Below are 12,207 nucleotides of genomic sequence, written 5' to 3' on the forward strand. Positions count from 1 at the left end.
CCAGTGGATGCTGACAACTAGAATTGCAGAAAATAAGGGCTGCTCATAAGTTAAACTGGAAGAGCAGCAAGCACAGGTTGTAAAGAGGAAAACACACGATGAGCGACAACAGCTCCGAGAGAAACAAGGGATGCGTTCACCCACCTAAAGAAAATATCTGTGCCATTCGGAAGAGGAGCCCATCAGCCCTTGGAGGGACAGTTGGGACCAGAGTGAAAACCGAGGCCATGGTCAGCAGTGCCCACCACATGGCCTGGGTGGCATGGTGTCCACTCACCAGGCTTCCTGCATCCCCAGAGCTGCTGGCAGTAACATCTCAGTGCCAGGCCAGGCAGCATCCCCGTGTGAGCTAAGGCATCACTGCTCTCCTTCCAGTGCTGCTGTGGGGTCCTCTGTGGGCGGCCACCCTCATCCCCTGCCCTGCCACCCGCTAGGGCCCAGCTCTCCCCCTGTGATCTTTTCAGGCCTTGAGCTTGGGTTTCCCAGCCCTCTGCCACGCCAGACTGGGATGCAACTCAGGACTTGGGCTTGAGATATCAAGGAGGCGGTGAATCTGGAAGGACACTGCCCTGGGGCCTGTGAGAGAGCAGGAGAGCAAAGCCCCCACGGGGAGGAAGCAGAGCTGGGGGACGTGCCCACAGCCTCCACCGCCTCCTGCACAAGTGCCTCTTCTTTGTCTCTCCTTGACCTGAAACAAACCCCAGCTGCTCCTGCTCTGCAGGTGATTCCTAAAGATGCACCTCCTGCCAAAGCTATTGTCCTGCTGCTCTGGGGCTGCCTGAGTGTGCTCAGGAGCATCAGACAAGTAGGGCTGCCACACCTCATACTGGAGGTGGGGGGCCTGAAACTGGGAAGGGTCAGAAGTGGGGGGAGGGTCTGAGAGTGGGGGAGGGCCTGATGCTGGACTAGGGCCATGATAGTGGACTGGGGTCTGATGCTGGACTAGGGTCTGATGCTGGACTAGAGTCTGATGCTGGACCAGGGTCTGATGCTGAGGGAAAGGTCTGATGATGGTGGGCAGCCTGCTCCCAGATGTACATGGAATTGAGGATAAATCTCTATGAGAAATATGTTTTTCATACTTTCCTGACCAGCTTGCTATCTTCTTTTTAATTTAAGGATAATTTTGTGCAATATCGGTTGATTTCTGCCATACATCAACATGAATTACCATAGGTGTACATATGTCCTGTCCCTCTTGAATCTCTCTCCCACATCCCTTTGCTACATTCTTGTTTCTATGGATATATGAATAATAAAGACTGTTGACTAAAATAACATGAAAAGCTCCCACACACAAGTGTGCACATGCACACTCCCTAGTGCATCATTCAGGTCCACATCAGGGTTGCCCTCGGCCACCCCGCCCTGGGACCGACAGCAAGCCACGACACCTGAACTTTTTTCCCACTCTCAGCCCACTGCCCGCACCTCAGCAGCAGAGGGGCCCTGTTCCCACAGATGCTGAAGTGATGGAGCCTTTTGTCTCTGGAGCCAAGGGCATGAACACACCGTCGGTCGTCCTCTGGGGACACCTATGCTTCCACCTTCTGGCCCTTCCATTGTATCCATCTGTTTCTCTTAACAGAATGCCCGTGTGAAGACCCAGGCTCCCATTACCAGCTCTGGTCTGTTCTCAGTGAGAGTACAGCTTACCTTCAGCACTCTTTATTCGCCCTGGGAAATTTTGCTTCAGTACTTTATTGAAAGAAAGCAATAAATAATACTGTGATAAAAATAGTTCAAAAGTAGACTGTACATACTTTGTCACATATTCGGGAAGTTCACAAAAGATTAATAGGAAAATAGAACGATAACAATGAATTGTACAAGTAAATTAAAGGCGGAACCCACATGTAAAGAGACATGCTGTCTCTGTCTACCAAGATACCAGCTGCATAATACCACACCGTGACCTGAACGCATCTCTTGCTGGCTTTTTTAATGTGCTGCTGAAAAAGTAAAAATTACATTTGCTACTTATACAATCCAGAATGGCTATGTCCTCACAATCTAAAAATGTACACCTAGGTCCATTCTTTAAACATGTTTACAAACAGAGGCAAAAAGATGATTTACATAAAAATAAGGCCTTTGTCAGAGCTGCACTACACTGTCTGTCTGGGAAGTGGCACCTTCACTGTCCAGCTCGATGGCTCTGCAGTGGGTGCAGAGCATCACGATTGGTCCCTGAAGAGTCTCACCAGAGAGCAGGGATCCAGGTCCACAGAGACTAGGTTATGGAAGAGATTTTCATAGTCTTCTAGTCATCCTTTCAGCCCAAATTTCATTAGAAGCTCACATTTAACACCCAGTACTTTTAAATCACTTCACGCTGCAGACAAAAAGCATTTCTTGCTAGAAAAAGTACAGTTTAGGCCAGTTGTTAACATCCAACAACAATTGGTTGAAATTAAGTTTGCTTATTTCAGAGTGATTGTTGGAGAGGTTGGTTACATTCTGGAAGGATAATGCACACCGTGTCATGATGATTTTACAATTGCAGGGAAACCCCTTCTCTCATGGTTTGACATTTAAAAATTAAGCAATAATTACAATAAATGCATCATTTACAAAAGCCCTATATTTGTTCATAGGATTTATACAGACAAGCACTACAGTACATTCATTTGAAAGACTAAAATCAGGTATCAGAACATGAACTGATCTGAAAGGATATTTATAGCCTGAATATATAAGAAAAGTAAGTAATAATATAAATGAAGTCATAACTTTACATAAATATCAGAAACATTAAATTCTAAAATATTTTCTCTATGGTATTCATGAATTTTTAACTAATTAAAAACCCTGTAATATCTTCGGGTCCATGTAACAAGTATTAACAGAGTAAAGATTACATCGAGTTCAAAAAGTAGTCTTTGTTGTGTACTGGATGCTGTATAATCATCTGGAGAATTAGTGCAGGTAAACTGGAAACAAACACACAGACAAGTCAGTCCTGGGTGGGCAGCTGGTGCTGGAGTCCCTGCCCCTCCTGATAGCCCCACCCCCCACCCCATTCAGGGCTTCAGCTGCTTTGAGAATTCAGAGAAACATGGAGGACCAAGCAGATCAAGGAGAGAACTCTGTAGTTGACTTTATTCTGACATATAGCTAAAAGCTCCTGGTAAAAAAAAACTCAAAAGCCCAATCCAGCTTTCTAGCTGAGATGTGAACAGGACAGAGCAGACAGCCTCCTGCCCTCAGAGCCACTCAAGCAGGGCTGGGCCCCAGGGCCGGACCCACCAGAGGACCACCCAGAGCAGCACCTGCAAAGGAGGGTGGCCACTCAGCAGCAGCCGAGTCCCAGATGCCGGTGCACCTCCATGTGAAACACTGGCCTCTGCACAGAGAGGCCCAGGGCAGGGCAGCCTCGTGAACCCTGATACTCTGGGCCCTGTTCCCTCTGAGAACGTGCACGCAGGGTGTGGCCGGCAGCACTGCTGCTGTGGGAAGGACACCTATGCACCCCTTCGCGAGGGGCGTCGGCCATGCTCTGACCAGTCCGGCGGCAGCAGGGTGCCAAGGTCACGTTGTCTGCTGCTGAGGGCTCTCCCAGGCCAAGCTCCAGAGACCCGCTGACCCTCCACTCCCCAGGGCGTGGGCTCTGTGCCCCTGCGGGACCAGGCCAGCCTGTACTCACCCTGAAGCTCATCAGGAGCAAGTCCTGACTGTAGCAGAATCCAGCCTCTTCGTTCCGGCCAGGCTGCCTGGTCCCATGAGCGCAGGAGGAAGGGTGCAAACACAGAGTGTGGTTAGTCGTGCAACGTCACACAGGGCACGAGGACACACAACGCACACCCGCAGCAGCGCCCACTCCTACTGAAGGTCTGGGGAAACTTCTAGAAGGTGGATGAGCTGGAGAGAGCAAGACTGGGGGCTGCCACGTGGGGGTCCCTGCCACCCGGGATGGGGGGAGGGTGATCAATGGCACATTTGATGACATAAACGCTGTCATGGGGACATATACTCCATGTCAGCAGCTGCCAGCCTCTCCTTAGACCTACGGATTCACAGATTCCACACAGTCTATTGTTATTCAATTTTACACTTATCTCATTCCCTTAGCTGCCAGCTTTACGAGAAGAGGTACGAGATGACAAGACCACCATCAAATGTGAAACCTCGAGATCAGATGAGATCAGTCGCGTTCAGGGTGGTATGGCCGTAGAAGGAGGCGGCTACTGCGGGGCACCCTAAGAGCCCTGTGCTGCACCTCCCTTTCGCTCTGACCTGCAGGTCGGGCCAGCCGGCCGCACCTCTCCACGGGGGCGCACGCTGTACTTGAGCCGAACAACCTGTGACCAGACCCTGGCGGCCAATGCCGCCACACCCCCGAACACCACCACCCTCCCCCCGCCCAACACCACCACCCCATGGCCAGCAAAGGCCTGGCCAGGTCCAGCGGCCCCGAGGGCTTCCGGGACCCCCAGCGGCAGGCCGGGCGTGCATGCGTGCGGGGCCTGGGCGGGTGGGCTGAGGAGCTTGGAGGTCTTGGCGCCCTCCCACCCTGGGCCTCTCCAGGCCCAGCCGCACTCTGTGAGCCGGGCCTCCCCCCATCCCGATCACTGATCAGGGCCACGCGGCCTGGAGGTGTCTGGCTTCCAGCCCCGCCGCCCACCCCCTGCAGCCTGTGGGCCTCTGAACCTCCTGCAGGCCTAGGCGCAGCACAGCCAGGGCCCTGAGCACCCATCCTGCCCATCATCTGCCCGGTGCCCAAACCCACCGGGAGCCACGGAGGCACAGTCCACCGGTACTCCTCAGCCCTGCCCCTTCGCCCTACCGAGGCCCCCCTTGCCCCCACAAAGCCCGCCAAGCACTCGACCTTCCTGAGAGAGCAGATGAGCGACAGGCAGGCACACAGACAGACACACAGACAGGAGACAGCCGGCCGGTGCAAGCTCATCAGCCAGAGCCATAGCACCTGTGAGAGGCCGGGGCCAGAGGAACGGATGGGCGCCGGGTGTCAGGAGAGACAGAGGCAGAAAGAGACGAAGGTTCAGAGACAGACTCCAAGACAGCGAGAAGGAGATACAGACAGACAGACATACGCGTGCACGCACGCGCACACACACACACACACACACACACAGGGAGGCAGAGACAGAGAGAGGGAGACGCAGAGCGAGTGACAGAGAAACAGCAAATGGAAGACAGACAGGGGAGAGAGGATGGCATCGGATCCGAGACAGACACACTGGCACAGCCCGAGAGGCACCTCAGAGGGAGGCCACACACAAGAAGCAGATTCCCCAAGGGAGGGGGCATCAGCCTTGGGCCAGGCCCCGGCTGGACGCGGTGCCCTGGGGCTGGCAGTCACCCGTGGGGACCCTAAGACTTCCTCGAAGCCGAGGTCTCAAAGGTCCCCTTCAGCCTGGCTACCTAAGGGGAGACCCAGCCCCCATCCCCAGGCCAGAGGGTGAGTGTGTGAGCATGTGTGTGAGTGTGTCAGTGTGTGAGTGTGGGGTTGGGTCGACTTGGGGCCGGGTGGATACCCAGAGTGGAGGGGGGAGGGTGTGGAGGCCAGGGGTTGGGAAGCTTGCGTGTCCTCTTGCTGTCTCTCTCTCCCTCTTTCTCCATCTCCCTTACCTGTGGTTTCCAGCTCTTGCCCTGTCTCAGCGGCAGGGCGTGTGTGTGTACTTCCAAACCCAAAGCAACTTTCTCTGGAGAAGTAGTGAAGGGTAAATGCACTCTTACTCATCTGATATATCCTAAAACACTGGACATGTCTGGACTCAAACGTTCAGGGCCACCTTCCTGCCACCTCTGGCAAGCATTGATGGTGCAACAACTGTAATTCTCTAAAGGATCAAAAGTCCTGTACAAGTCCAGACATTTGCTCTGTACAGTCTCTCCCTACAGTACAGAAAAGTATAGAACAGAATGACACATTCTTTTTTTATTGTACAGATGAATCAGCTTCTATCTGCTGCCTAGTCAACATGGTCAACATGAGGGAGTCAAGCAAGAGTTCCAAATCTCTTGAATGTGGTCCTTGGAAATACTTCTGTTCAGTGGCTCAGTTGTGCCCAACTTTTATGTGACCCATGGACTGTGGCCCGTCAGGCTCCTCTGTCCGTGGTATTTCCCAGGAAGAATACTGGAGTGGGTTGCCATTTCCTTCTCCAGGGCATCTTCCCAACCCAGGGATCAAATCCAACTCTCCTGCAGGCAGATGCCTTCCATCTGAGCCATGATACAACTAATTGCCTAGTCAAAATACAAAGAAAAGAGCTAGTGTTCTACTAATTGGAAAGATGATTTAAGAAACAGAAGCTTTCCTTTGTTGGTATATTTGAATCTTTATTTAGTTTTATTTTATTTTTATGATTAAGGCTACTTGAACAAGGCAATGGAGAAATCCCAGAGTTGAAAAGCAATGGAATTTTTAAAAGAAACATGTGGCAGGTGAAACTGTCTTCATGTTTTAGAGTTGGTTCAATGCAAAATGTTTATTCAACAAATATGACTCTTGTGAACTTTATTTCAAATCTCCACGATGAATCACTAAGGCATCAAGAAAGAAAGGAGTAGAGGTGGAGAAAAAATGAGCAACTTTTCCCCTTGGCTCCATCTCAACCAGCTGCTTAGTTCCTTCATCTCGTGGACTACGATCTGGGATAATCTTGTTTGTCTGATTTTTATTTGGGGACAGTTTCTAGTCACAAAGCTAGAAACAGTGGTGGGGAAGCCCTTCTTTCCATTCCACACCAGACCCAGTGGACAGTCCAGGCCCTGCCCACTGCATTGAGTCTGTAGCAACAGAATCACCAGCGTTGCTAGTTAAAAGTGCATATTCCTAGAATCCACTCCATTAGCTAGGTGGTAGTCTGGAACCTACAACTGGAAACTTTCTTGATGATTCCAAATCACACAAAAGTCTGAGGACGATGGAAAATCTTCACATTTCTGGAAGAGCCACATACCTACAGAAGGAACCACCAGAGTTGCCTGAAATGGTAAAGGTATAAGTATTGGACTGAAAGTCGAAAGGTCTCCACCTTTGCTATGTAAGTAACATTATCTTTCTTTGAAATGAAAATGGATAATCCTAAAAGTTCACATTGTTCTAGAGCATTAAAAAAAAACCGTAAATTATAGAAATCTGATGTACGAGTTCCTGGAAAGCAAGAACCTATATTTATTGATATGTCTTCATGCCTTAGATTGTGCCTTGAATATAGTGTGCACATCAACAGAAGAAAGAAAAGACCTGAATCAACAAAGATACAAAAAGATCAAAAGTGCTGAGCCAAGGGAAAAGTTGAGGCTTCACAGAACTTTTCTGTCTTTCACACACGGAATAAATATTGAGCACCTACTATGAGCTAGTAGGCATGTAATATGTTTCTGGAAATAGAATGCTGAGAGAAGAAGACACACAGTTCCTGCTTTCACTGAGACTAATCTAATGATAAATAACAGGTGGATACTCTGAGAGCTTCTATAGGGGCCTCTTCCCTCACCCAAAACTGGGTGTCAGAGAAGGCTTTTCAGAGTCATAATTGAGTTGAGATCCATAGGTTGAACCAACGTAAACCAGGGTTGAGGTGCAGGAAGAATTTCAGGCAGGTAAAATAGCATCTTGGAAGGCTATGTGACAAGGGAACCTTAGTCCATTCAAGAAATGAAAAATGCCCTATGGGATGTAACCAAAAGAGTGCAGAGGGCATTCCAGTGAAAAGACAGAGAAGAAAGTGGGGACCAAGCAATGAAGGGATTTGGTCATATATTAAATATGATGGGAAAATACAAGAACAGTTTTAGCAGAGAGGTGATAGAATCGGATCTGCATTTTAAAAAGGTCATCTTGCTCAACATCACTAATGATTGGAGAAACTCAACTCCAAACTACAATGAGGTACCACTTCACATTAGTCAGAGTGGTCCTCATTGCAAAGTCTGTAGATAACAAATGCTGGAGAGGATGTGGAGAAAAGGGAACTCTCCTCCACTGTTAGTTAGAATCTGAGTTGGTACAGCCACTATGGAAGAGTATGGAGGTTCCTCAAGAAACTAAAACTAGAAGTACCATATTATTCAGCAGCCCCACTCCCAGGCATATATACACCAAAACTATAATTCAACAAGATACATGCACCATCTGTGCACATATATCTGTGTGTGCACAGGCACGCACGAGCACGCACGATCGCCTGTGAGGCTGGGGGTGGGGCTGGGGCTGGAGCTGGTGCGGCCCCCGGGATCGCCTGAGGCATGCCAAGTGAGCCCCAGATGGAGACCCGAGGGACGGTCGTCTGGTTTCTTGGAAGCCGAATGCGGAGGGGCTTGAGGGATTCACGGAGGCAACCCAGGTCTGCAGTGGGAGTTGGTGCCCTGACCACCCACCCTGGGAGGGTTGGGGCTGCGGAGGTTCAAGATCTGGGACGGGGGGGCAGGGGCTAAAGGAGAGGGGAGGCAAAAAGGCTACAGCACCTGGTATTCCCAGGCGGTCTCCCATCCAAGTACTAACCAGGCCCGACCCTGCTTAGCTTTTGAGATCATAGGAGATCGGGCACGTTCAGAGTGGTGTGGCCCTAGACGGAGGTGGCTGCTGCTGGGAGCCCTAAGAACCCTGTGCTGCACCTCCCTTCCGCTCTGACCTGCTGGTCGGGCCGGCCGGCTGGCCTGCTGCACCTCTCCACAGGGGCGCACACTGTACTTGAGCCACAAGACCCGCGACTGGACTCCAGCAGTCCGGAGTCAGTGATGCCATCCAGCCATCTCATCCTCTATCGTCCCCTTCTCTTCCTGCCCCCAATCCCTCCCAGCATCAGAGTCTTTTCCAATGAGTCAACTCTTCGCGTGAGGTGGCCAAAGTACTGGAGTTTCAGCTTTAGTATCAGTCTTTCAGTGAAAACCCAGGACTGATCTCCTTTAGAGTAGACTGGTTGGATCTCCTTGCAGTCCAAGAGACTCTCAAGAGTCTTCTCCAACACCACAGTTCAAAAGCATCAGTTCTTCAGCGCTCAGCTTTCTTCACAGTCCAACTTTCATATCCATACGTGACCACTAGAAAAACCATAGCTTTGACTAGATGGACCTTTGTTGGCAGAGTAATGTCTCTGGTTTTGAATATGCTGTCTATGTTGGTCATAACTTTCCTTCCAAGGAGTAAGCATCTTTTAATTTCATGGCTGCAATCACCATCTGCAGTGATTTGGGAGCCCCCCAAAATAAAGTCTGACACTGTTTCCCCATCTATTTCCCATGAAGCGATGGAACCAGATGCCATGATCTTCGTTTTCTGAATGGTGAACTTTAAGCCAACTTTTTCGTTCTCCTCTTTCACTTTCATCAAGAGGCTTTCTACTTGGTCTTCACTTTCTGCCATAAGGGTGGTGTCATCTGCATATCTGAGGTTATTGATATTTCTCCCGGCAATCTTGATTCCAGCTTGTGCTTCTTCCACCCCAGCGTTTCTCATGATGTACTCTGCATAGAAGTTAAATAAGCAGGGTAACAATATACAGCCTTGACGTACTCCTTTTCCTATTTGGAACCAGTCTGTTGTTCCATGTCCAGTTCTAACTATTGTTTCCTGACCTGCATATAGCTTCTCAAGAGGCAGGTCAGATGGTCTGGTATTCCCATCTCTTTCAGAATTTTCCACAGTTTATTGTGAGCCACACAGTCAAAGACTTTGGCATAGTCAATAAAGGAGAAATAGATGTTTTTCTGGAACCTTCTTGCTTTTTCGATGATCCAGCAGATGTTGGCAATTTGATCTCTGGTTCCTCTGCCTCTTCTAAATCCATCTTGAACATTTGGAAGTTCACTGTTGACGTATTGCTGAAGCCTGGCTTGGAGAATTTTGAGCATTACTTTACTAGCATGTGAGATGAGTCCAATTGTGCGGCAGTTTGAACATGCTTTGTCATTGCCTTTCTTTAGGACTGGAATGAAACCTGACCTAACAACCTAGATGTTTTCAATTGCATATGCTAAAAGAACTGGCTTTGCAGTTTCCAAGGGAAATAAGGTTCATTTTAACCAATTTTCTCTGAAGTCCAAGGCATATCACGGCCATCCTGCATCAAAAAGTCATCTTTCCTTTATGTAGTCATAGTTTCATGCCTAAATTATAGACCAACTTGTGCTCAAATTGACTCTGATATCAGGGGCTGATCAGCTGATAAAAAGCTTGGATTGTCCTTCTGGAGGTAAGTGAGACCTTGGTCCCATAAGAAGAATATGAGGGCTTAAGGGAATTTGCAGGAGTGGGGAAAGCTTGGTCTGTCCTATGTGTACCATAATCTTAAATAATGCTTATTTTCTTTATCGAAGTAAAAAAAACAGCTGATAGAAACAAATATAAATCACTGAAAGTTAAAGAAATTCATCATCTGTGATTGAAAGGTGCATTCTAAGGAAATTTTGTTCTCTTAACCTAGACAGGAGACTAAATTCCAGTCTGGTACCAGCTTACCAGGTAACAAACAAACAAAATTGTTTATGGGTAAGCTTAGAAAATTCTTGTCCACATGTATTTTGAAGTAGCAGTATTTTTGCAAAGGCATCGGTGTGAAACCATAGAAAGCATGTTTAAAACCTGATTAGATAGAAATTGACAAAGTAGTCTGGTCACTGCTGTGACTTGAAACACTTGAATATGATAACTAGAATTATAACTGACAGCATTTTACCCGGATGTATCAGATTTTCATGGATGTCACATAATTTCTAGGATACCCATATTAGTAACTGAAGGAGTCTTTGGCCTAGAAAAGAAAACAACAGTCTCAAAGGCCCTTGCTGAATCATCTAACTTTGGAGAAAACAAAACCGAACTTTAGGTCCTGCCCTGAGGCTCCAGGACAGTTGTATCTATCTGGGACTTATCACCCCCTGCCCAACTACAAATGCCATCTTTCTCTCCTTCTTTTCTGACTCGGTCCAAACTATACCTTACAGAAACATCCACCATATAATATAACTTGGGAAGATTCATTACTCTTTCTGACAGCACTTCCCATGTAGTTTAACATGCCAAATGAACTCAGGTTGATTAATATCTCTCTTCGGGAGGTCTCAGGGGCCCTCTGAAGCATCCCAAAGTTAGCTAGAAGCCAATTATTTAGGCAGGCTTGTTCATACATATCAAAAGGGTTTATAACAGTCAGGTAGGATCACATAAGTCACTGTGAAACAATACTTCTCCACTTAACCAAAGTCAACAAAAGATTTCAAAGGTAAACCTAGAACAGCTCACTTAAGAGGTAAAGAAACTTAAAATCCATTAGCAAAGGCAGTTCAACATCTCAAGAAAACTTGTATTAGGCACAAAACTCTTTTCTGGGTGTCCACTTTCCATAAAACCTCCTTATCCCGTTCTGTACCCATTCCTTTGCTTCTCCCATCCTGAAACTGCCACCTGTAAGACAGAACTACTTCGTCTTCCTTCATAAAATGTGATTTCATTCCTCATACCTTCTTTAATAACAAGTCATACATTTCCCTTAAGCAACCACGAACTGACTTTTATATTGGCATTCTATAGATTCGTGAACGTATGTATCAGTGATAATTCCAAAAAAAAAAAAAAATGCTTTCTTACACTGAACATGTCAGGATGGCACCAGACACTATTCATGGATAGTCAAAAATCTCTTTTGTTTCTGTGTAAGAGGGAGGTCCTTTCAAGTAGTGAATGTTTCAGAACCTTAATTTATTTGGAAATGACCTAGCTATTCAATACACTGTCATCACTTAATTTAGCACAGTGATAGAAACTCAGGTAACCAAAATCTGGAGAAACTATTGTAAGTTCAGTTCAGTTCAGTTGCTCAGTCGTGTCTGACTCTTTGTGACCCTGTGGACTGCAGGACGCCAGGCTTCCCTGTCCATCACCAACTCCAGGGGCTTGCTCAAACTCATGTCCATCGAGTCAGTGATGCCATCCAACCATCTTATCCTCTATCATCACTTTCTCCTCTGCCTTCAATTGAGACTATTAGAGACAGATATTTTAGAGTATAATTATTGTTAATAGTTTATCTAAAAGCTCATATCACATTTACATTTTTTAAGTTTTTTTGTTGTTGTTTAGAGGTACTTTCTTGTTGACAAGCTTGTGACAGATGTAACAATATAGCAATTTTTAACTTATAAAAAACCTAGGCACTATGAAAATGTTGTGCTTAATGTTAATGTCTTAGACATGTCTATAGTAGAGTAGCGGAAAAAAAATACTAGATATTTAAT

At 47.3% G+C, this 12,207-nt stretch overlaps 1 protein-coding gene, 1 long non-coding RNA gene and 1 pseudogene across 2 annotated transcripts in view; 1 reads left to right on the forward strand and 2 right to left on the reverse strand.

Annotated features, from left to right (window-relative positions):
- LOC133243974 (liprin-alpha-1-like) overlaps window positions 1-12,207 on the forward strand; it is a 333,694-nt gene that overhangs the window by 24,168 nt on the left and 297,319 nt on the right. The window lies entirely within an intron of this gene.
- On the reverse strand, window positions 2,727-5,669 carry LOC133243976 (uncharacterized). The gene is made up of 3 exons (XR_009735237.1): window positions 5,593-5,669; window positions 3,647-3,713; window positions 2,727-2,933 (listed from the first exon to the last, which is right to left on the reverse strand). It is a non-coding gene; the product is annotated as an uncharacterized LOC133243976 (long non-coding RNA).
- Window positions 8,428-8,546, reverse strand: LOC133243979 (5S ribosomal RNA; annotated as a pseudogene).

This window comes from Bos javanicus, unplaced genomic scaffold (assembly GCF_032452875.1).
Source record: "Bos javanicus breed banteng unplaced genomic scaffold, ARS-OSU_banteng_1.0 tig00001692_1, whole genome shotgun sequence".
Lineage (NCBI taxonomy): Eukaryota > Metazoa > Chordata > Mammalia > Artiodactyla > Bovidae > Bos > Bos javanicus.